This window comes from Cavia porcellus, unplaced genomic scaffold (genome assembly GCF_034190915.1).
Source record: "Cavia porcellus strain 051 isolate PalLab524CR breed Dunkin Hartley unplaced genomic scaffold, mCavPor4.1 scaffold_5, whole genome shotgun sequence".
NCBI classification, from domain to species: domain Eukaryota; kingdom Metazoa; phylum Chordata; class Mammalia; order Rodentia; family Caviidae; genus Cavia; species Cavia porcellus.
This window is the reverse complement of record NW_026947488.1, coordinates 57,585,885-57,595,226: the sequence shown is the minus strand read 5'-3', so window position 1 is coordinate 57,595,226 and position 9,342 is coordinate 57,585,885. Positions and strand designations below refer to the sequence as shown.

The 9,342-nt window shown below is 44.2% G+C and overlaps 1 non-coding gene across 1 annotated transcript; it reads left to right on the top strand.

Moving 5' to 3' along the window:
- The first annotated feature begins 245 nt into the window (after positions 1–245).
- On the top strand, positions 246–317 carry Trnac-gca (transfer RNA cysteine (anticodon GCA)). The gene has a single exon. It is a non-coding gene; the product is annotated as a tRNA-Cys (tRNA).
- Positions 318–9,342: the final 9,025 nt, after the last annotated feature.

Here is a 9,342-nt window from a genome sequence, read left to right as displayed (position 1 = left end):
AAAAGTAAATACATTTGAATGCCCTGGGAAAAGCAGGAAATGGTATGACTGGAAGAGAAGGGTGATTTTTAAACTGTAGAAGAATCCTAGAAAAAAGTATTTGTGAGGTAGGTCATAAAGTTGGAATAAAAATCTATTGCCACAATCAATACAAGCATTATGTACTGCAATTGTGTGCTGATAAAAAAATACAAATTTAAAAGGCAAAAAAGGAATACATGTTTATAGGAGGCTTTTCACTGTGTGGGGGTATAGCTCAGTGGTAGAGCATTTGACTGCAGATCAAGAGGTCCCTGGTTCAAATCCAGGTGCCCCCTCTAATATACTCTTGCTTCTCCTGGCTGCTTCATTTAAAGTCTTGGATTAGAATAAGGTAAGCAGGGTGCCCAGGTGTAAAACATAAGCAGACACTTATTCTGGGGTTTGGCCAAGTGCCTCGGCTTATTAATTCCCTCACAGCTGAACAACTGGTTCCCATAGATACACCATTCTTTTAGCATACAACCACCATGCGCGCGCACACACACACACACACACACACGCACGCGCACGCGCACGCGCACGCGCACGCGCACGCACACGCACACGCACACGCACACGCACACACACACACACACATTTTTACATGTACCTTTATTTCTTCCTTTCTGTGTGTGCAGCCTTATTAACCAGATACTTTCCATCTCCCTTTCCTCAAGCTTTTTATTTGCTAGTGTACACCATGGTTTGTAAACTTTAGATTTATAGAAGAGTCGTGAAAGTGGTGTAGAGAAGGCACATATACCTTTCCCCTAACACTAACTTTTACATTACCAGCATCTCTTTCTTACAATGAAATAAACACTGGTACACTATTGCTCAAACCATCATCTTAATTTACCCATTCCACAATGTGGATATATTTCAAAATATCATGGTATATATCATAAATATGTACAAATTTTGTCATTTAAAAATAATAAGAAGAAAGTGTATGTGGCAACTCCAGCTTTGTTAATTCATCTTTTCGTTTTCTGTAGTTTTATTCAGAGTACATGAAATGGTTTGTTCTACTAATGCTAAGATCCAATCCAGGATACTATCCTCCCCTCTCCTCTCCTCCCCTCTCCTCTCCTCTCCTCTCCTCTCCTCTGCTCTCCTCCTTTTTCCTGTCCTCCTTTCCCCTCTCCTCCCCTCCCCTTCCCTCTCCTGTCTTCTCCTTTTCTCTTCCCTTCTCATCCCTTCCCTCCCTTTCCCTCCCTCCCCTCCCAACCCTTCCTCTTCTCTCCTCTCTTTTCCTCTCTCCTCCCCTCCCCTCCTTTTTTTTTCTTTCCTCTCCCTTTCCCTCCCTTTTACTTTCTTTTTCTTTTTTGGTAACATTTATGCCTTTGAAATATCTCAGTCAAATATTTTGCAGAATGCCCTTACTCAGCTTATGTGGGATTTTTTTATGATCAGACTTGGGTTGTGGACCTTTAGGAAAACTATTATGAGGGTGATGGGCCCTTCTCACTGTCTTCTGGGGGCAAAATTTAGTGGACGCTGCGGGTTGTGGACCTTTAGGAAAACTATTATGAGAGTGATGGGCCCTTCTCACTGTCTTCTGGGGGCAAAATTTAGTGGACGCTGCAACAATTTAAGGATCTGCTAGGCTGTAGAACTTTTAGGGGTCCAGTGTCTGGGACACGTCAGGAAATACCTTTTAAAGTGATAGCTGCTTTACCATGGGGCCCTCATCATACAAATGAGGAGAACCACTTGGGAGACATATTTGGATTTTGGTGACAATGTATTTGGACATGCTTCTTGAGTATATTTATTGGATAAACAATAACCTATAATACTATCAGTTTTTAGCAAATTCCAGAGCAGGAAAATTTTCTGTAGTAAGAACAAGCAGTAGCGAAGGCCAGATCTGCACTGGGCCAGTATGACTTAGTGACTAAAAGCCAAGGTTAGACCAGGATTTACAGAGAGGCTGATCCAAGGTTACACAATTCCATTTACTAGAAAGACATCTCGTGTACATCAAAGTGCCTGAAATTAGTAAAATGCAGACTTGAACATTGCGAAGAAGTTGGTTTTGAGGGTTCTCACCACACACACGTGTGCACACACACACACACAAGGCTTGAGAGTGCATGTATGTGCTAATTATTTTGAGTTAGCTATTCCACAATGTGTATGTATGTCAAAGTAAATATATACAACATTTGTCATTGAAAAATAACAAAAAGGCAAATATATGGGGCAACTCCTCGTACACTGTTAACTCATCTTTTCTCTTTCCAAGCGCATTGGATTTACTTCTGTTTTATCAGTTGTCCTGGCCTGCGGGTAAGTCGGCGGAGACCCTACAGGGGGAATGGGGATGAGGAGGGGACAGGAGACACGAAGAGCGGAGACAAGACGAAGTCCTTCCATTCAAGTCTCATTTATTCAAGGAAAGAGTATCAAATATATAGGTATTGGGGAGGAGGGAGTTGGGTTCTGAGACATCGGCAGGTAACTTAGCAACAGTGGCAAGACTGAGGGTTATAGGTTAAATCAAATTTTCAAATTTCCTGCACACAGGCTCATATGCATAATCCCTGAATAATAGGCCAGGCCAAACAAGCTAGGCAAGGTGCTGCTTAACTACCAAACTTAACTCCTAGAGGGAATTAAGGTGGTGCGGCCTGCAGATATAAGGTGGCAGCCAATTACAGGGCTTCCCACAATCACTGATCACACAGTGCATTGCAATTTTTATTAGATAAAAATTATAATATATATGTATATATTTTAGGCAATTCTTTGACAGAGCTTCGAATCCTTTGGGCCATAACTATTTCTGAGGCTTTTGGCTTTCTTTTCTATGCTGGCTGTACTGGGGTAACCACCAACTATTTGAGGGTTTTATCAGCTTCAGACAAGTGAAAGCCCACAGTCCCTATCTCCTACCCAGGCTGGGTGCCTCCCCTCCCACTCCTGGCTTCCTAATTCTTGCCAGGTGAGAGACCACGAGAGATCTGCAGGTGATGAGGAGTTCATGCCCGGGTTTGAAAGGTTTTCACCAATGGGATTGTGAACTCCAGGGCGAATGCTCCTCCTTGGACAGGCAGTCCTAGAGCTGTCCTTTATAACCTGCTGTCCTCGAAGCTGTCGCTCCTACCTCTCTGAAGAGACAACTTTGTGAGAGGAAGCTGTCGGTTGCACTTGCACATGTGTGACCCCAGCTTGGGAACACACCCTGCATCTGACTTCACTTTTTTTTCTGCCTCACTTTTCCTCCTCTCACTCCTTTTGGTTGAATTCTTTGAAAAGAAAATAATAGTGCCAAAAAACCAGGCTTCTTCCTTGAGCTCAGATTCTAGGGTGTGAGGTGCTCAGGTAGAGCAGACGCCATGGATGATGGCCACTTTTCCCTTCAACCTTTACCACAATAGCTCACCCTTTCCTGATTACAAACTACCAGCTTTCAGTTTGTGCATTTCTTTGCCCAAAGTCTTTTGTAAGATGAGGCAGAAGTGCCAGAAAATGAACCACTTGCAGGAGCCGCTCCGAGACAGCCACTGACAGGAACCACTGTTTACAATCCCCGAGGTTCTTTATTCTTCTCTAAGATGACTCTGATGCTGCAGCTTCCCGATGGGCCCCAGAACTCCCTACTGGAATTAAGTTTATTTTTCACAGTGGTGACTTGCATGATAGTTCAACCTTTCTCAGCTGCCTTTCCTTTTCTGGTCCATTTCCCCTCTCCTTTACCACCAGGTCCACTGCCACCTCTCACATAAACTTGCACTCAAATTCTTAACTTAAGAGTCTAGTTTGGTGGGAACCCACACCCAGGCATCAGCTTAAGACAAACATTTTTTAAATAAACAGATTTTTAAAATTTAATAATATATGCCTGGAGTGTCTGTTATCCCAGCATCCAAGAAGCTGAAGCAGGAGGACTGGCATAAGTTGAGGTCCAGCCTGGGCTACATAGTGAGTTCAGGATCTGTGTGAACTACACAGTGAGACCTTGTCTCAAAAAACAAAACCAGAAACAGCACTTGCTTTGACAGCACATATATTAAAAACAAAAACAAAATATAATTCGACAATACATTACATTCATGACATTAAACATCTAATATGTTTTCTAAAATAGGAAATTTTAAGTGCTACATGGATTTATCATATCAACCATTAAAATATATGTAAACAATATGTTGATCATTTCTGTAGTTGCCAAATATCCAACTGTAATTGATCCAGCATTCACTAGAGCTGACAGGCTTTATTCTTTGGGTCAGAGTTACAAATTAATAAGACACAGAGGAGCCCTTTGTACCTGTGATAGGAAGGAAATAATCCACATGCAGATTTCTCCTTTCTTTTTGTTGTTGTTATTTTGAGACAGGGTAACCCTATGTAGTTCAGGCTGTCCTTGAACTCACTAATTAGTCCAGGCGGGGCTCCAACTCACAGAGATCCTCCTGCCTCAGCCTCTGGAGTGCTGAGATTACACATGGAACACCACACCTTGCTAACTTTTCCTGACTCTATTTGATGTACAGTATGTTGAAGGTTGCTATTTAGCAGGGGTCCTTAGAGAGAAATCAGGCTAACAATTACATTCTACTTAAAAAGAAAATGGATTATGTCAGAGATTTCATTAAGCAGGTCCGGTCTCTGTCTCATTTTTCTTTGGAAACAAATGACAAGTAAAACTCATTATGCAGTACTTGATGGATTTTGTTTTACTCTGGGGCAAATTGGGTTTCCTGCTTTGAAAGGACAGTATCTTCTTCATTGTAATACAATTAGGAAGGCTTTTACAGTTTTATTTCAGCTCCCGGGAATGACTTGCAGCTGATTAACTAACTTCTCTGAGCTCTGGGTTTGTTTTATGTATAAGTTAGGGATAGTAATAGTTTCCCCATTATTGAGTTCGATGTCAGAATTAAATGTTGTGTTGAACGTACATTTTACATATTCATTGACCTAAATGATAGCAATTCTTGTTTCATAATAGATTCATTTTTCGGTGGTGAAAAGAAATGACATGCAGATTCCTAATTAGATTCAGGGGACCTGAGTGGCTCTCTGTTCAAAGATGGCTCCTGCACACATCCTTCCTGCAGAGCCTGATTTGGTCCCACAGCCCTGCGTAACCCCAATCCTCTACCTGAGTCCCGCCAGCACCTAGCTCAGTGGACCAGCAGTGTTGGGTTCACCTGGGGCCTGCTTACAAATGCTGCTAATCAGGCTGGTTCTCAGCCGGACCAAGTCACAAACTCTGGGGGTGGGGCCCAGTGATGGGTGTTTTAAGAAGCTCTCCAGGGCTAAAGTTAAATTTCAAAGAACCACAGATCTAGCTGGAGCCTTTAAGCTGGCCTCTCCTCTCCTCCTCACACAGCCATCCCTGGTGTCCAACCTGACAGGGCTCCACTTCCTCTAGCCTTCATTCTGAGCCATTGCTATGGTCTCAACTATGCACTCTGCTCCAGCTCCTATTTTCCTCCCTCCCCCCTCCCTTCTTTTCTTCTTTCCTTCGTTCCTTCGTTCCTTCCTTCCTTCCTTCCTTCCTTCCTTCCTTCCTTCCTTCCTTCTTTCCTTCCTTCCTTCCTTCCTTCCTTCCTTCCTTCCTTCCTTCCTTCTATAGGGACAGATTAGAGGAAAATAAACAAAAACACAGGGCAAAACATGGGTGATTAACAGTACAAAGTCACATCCTTACTTGTGACTGTAAGATTATCATATTTTTATCATGTACCATATGCTTGAAAAGATTGTACCTTACTCTATCCTTTATGAAAATGTTAGCCAGATGCCGTGGGGCACACCTGTAATCTCAGCACTTGGGAGGCTGAGGCAGGAGGATCGCCTTGAGTTTGAGGCCAGTCTGGGCTATATAATGAGTTAAAGGACAGCCTGAACTACATAGTGAGACCCTGTCTCAAAAAACAAAACAAAACAAAACAAAACAAAACATCAATAAAACGTTACTCATATGCATGCTTAAGAAGTCCTCAATTGAGCCTGTCCCTTTCCCAGAGACAAAGACTAAGACCCTGATTGGCCCAGCCCTCCACAATCAAATAGTTTACTCCTATAAGGAAGGGCACATCCCATTCAGGCATCCTGAGCCCACAGCAGGAGATGTGTGTGTATCCCTATCTTTCAGCATCACTCTGTTCTAAGATAGCTTCTTTTCTGCTTTATCTGCATCTGCCACATTTTAAACTTTGCTTTCTATGTACCATGCCAGTCTTGTCTCTCCCATTGCTTGCTTAGAGTATCACTTCTCCATTCTTTACTGGAGCAAAGGAAAGGACCTAAACAGAGGTGAGGGTCACTGTGGGGGACGCCTAGGCCCATTCAGAGACCCTCCCCTTGCCGGATGAAGACTTCCCTCCCTCCCTCCTTCAGTCTTTCCTCTTCTTTCGCTTCCTTCCTTCTTTCTTGGTCTTTTCATTCTTCCTATTTTTGCTCTTCTCTTTCTTCATCCTGCTCCTCTTTCCTCCCCTTCCTCCTCTTTCCTTTCCTCCTTTTTCTCTCTCTCCTTTTTAAAGATGGGGTCTCGTATTGCCCAGGTTGGTCTTGAACTCCTGAGCCTAAAAGAGTCTCTCACCTCAGCTTCTGAGTACCTTGGACTACGAGTGAATTCCACCCCCACTGATGCAGGCTCTGGTTTTGACTTTCATTTTGACCTCGTTCTAAGACCACGGACCTTTTATCGCATGTCGTTTCTGTTTGTTCCTTGGTGTCTGTGTGGCAGCTCCAGACAACTCAGCTTGACACAGTTTAGCCCCTAGTATTTTCATGTACCTAAATCTAGACCAGGAAGCCAATGCATCTACCAGGTTGCAATCCCTGTGGGTGGGTGGGCTCATTTCCAGTGCAGCTTCCAGGCTCCATCCTGTCCCAGGTACTACAGGAAGTTGCTTGTAAAGCCAGATAATCCCAACTCTTCAGTTATGAGACCCAAGAATTTCCCTATGTGTCATGTTTTCTGTGACCTGCAAATAGAAGAGTCACGACTGATGCATCCAGACAGTACACTGCTCCGGGGATCACAAAGTGCAGTGTGGCCTGGGTCCTCAGCTTATTATATCATGAGCTCAGTTTTCTTATACACCAAACCCTAGCATCAGAACTCACCCAAGTCCCTCCACCCTTGTGGTAGTCAGCTTTGCATAGCAGTGGGAAAATTCCAATAAACAATTTAGGATAAGAAAGGTTTATCTTGGTTCATGGTTACAGAGTTCACTGGTTGCTTTGGGCCTGTGGTACTGTTGCAGGCAGCTGAGTTAGTTAGAAATACTATAGGCAGTGAGACAGGGCTAAGTCCTCAAAGGAGCCAGTGCAGAAGCCCAGATGCCTGGCAGCTGCGGGGATTGGGGGGACTACACACACACACACACACACACACACACACACACACACACGCACATCTCCTGCTGTGGGCCAGGCCTTAAGACAAGGACTAAACAAACACACCCGTATCCTAAAGATTGATATTCTAAATAGTTCCCTATCACCCTGAGGAAGAGTCACCATTCTAAACCCCTAAGGGGAAGTCAGTGGTCTTTAAGAATGTTCCTTTCTATGTGACTCGCTTCCCCATGTGTCCCCATTTCATCAATTTTACCTGAACTTTTAATTTTATTGGCTAACTACAATTCTGTCCCACCTTAGGCCCATCTGCTTTGTGAGCTCGCAGTCTTCCCCTACCTTGAACCGTCTCACCCCATGATTTTGCTCTATAAAAGTCCCTGGAAAAGACAGAGTCCTTGGCAACCCACTCAGGACCCTTCTGTCTCTCTTTAGACAGAAGCTTTCTTTATCTCGATAAATATATTCTACTCTTCACCCCCATTGTTCCTAAAATTTATTCTTTGATTTTAGAGAACACGAACTTGCAGACATAGTATGTCGGGAGTTTCATCCCCCTACATCAGTACTACAGCACATGGTGGCCACACATGGCAGAGGAGGCTCCTGATGGCAGAGAGAGAGAGAGAGAGAGAGAGAGAGAGAGAGATTGATGGGAAGAGGGAGGGAGGAGGAATAAGGAGGAGAGAGAGAGAGGGAGGGAAAGAGGGAGCCAAAAAGAGGAAATGGACATAGGAGGAGGCTGGAGCAGCCCCAATATCTTCTTCAAGGTCTTATCTGCAATGACTCACTTTCCTTCCACCTCTCCAAGGTGCCTTCCCCTCCCCAGACTCCAAAGTCACAAATGGACCTTTGCAGAACACTTATGCACCTGCAGCAGCCCTGCTGAGCTCTCCCCTCTCTCTGCAAGTCTCTGCTAACAAACCACACCCCCCACCACCCCATGGGTTGAGGACTAAAGAAAACAAGTGTGAAATTCTTTGTTTGTCATGAAAGATTAACCAAAGGGCTTTGAGCATTAGGATTTTTTACTCTTGATTCTCCTGCTAGTTTTTTTAAAAGCTACTTTCTGAAAGGCTTTTGGCCCAGATGGGACACTTGTAGCCAGAAAAGACCTCAGCTGGAATCAGGGAGCTACTGTCTCCCCCGCCCCTAGAGATTTACCTGTAACTCTATCTCCTCCCACCCTTTGGAATCTGCCCCTGGCACCAAATGTATGCCAATGAAATACCTGTGCATCTCTAATGGCCCTAGGCATTATCCTAAGCTTAGGCTACTTATATCCCCCCATGCCATGCCGAGATCGCCGACTTCGGTGGCTGGGGGGTGTCAGTTATCTCTCTTTGTGTTCTCAGAATAAAGCCTCTTTTGTTTTATGCTTTACATCTTTTGGAAATAATCCTATCATTTGGTGCCATGACTTGATTGGCAGGTGATTAACTCCTGGGAAACACTCATTTTGAGTTCCCAGTTGAGTCACCTGGCCGATTCACGAACCAGATAACATCCTGGCTTAATTCCGCACTTTTTCTTCTCCCAAGATGCATTTCACTTGTTGCCGGCCACCTCCATGCACCACCAACCACATTGATTTCAGGTGAGCATGCCCCGGGAAACTCGTGGCACTGGGCCAGGCCCCAGTCAACTGTTCTTCCCTGTTTGCGTGGGTCTCTGGCATTTTCACATCCTTAGGACAGCCCTGAGCAGGGTTTTTTTCTGGGCTAGTCTGTGTCCATACTCTAAAATCTCTCACGTTCTTTGGGTTCTGATAGCCCAAAGCAGAAATTTTTGGACCGCCCACACTGAAAAAATGCCTTGCTTCCCTTAGAAACCTCATGCTTTCAATGGCAAAACTGCTACTGACCTCATGTAAACTCCACTAGTAAATTTCTCACTGATGACTAGAATATACGAGTTTTTGGAACCTTGGCCCTGCCATGTGGTGTCATAGAATCAGTGACGGCTTATTCTCTGGACCATGGCTTTTTCTTCTTG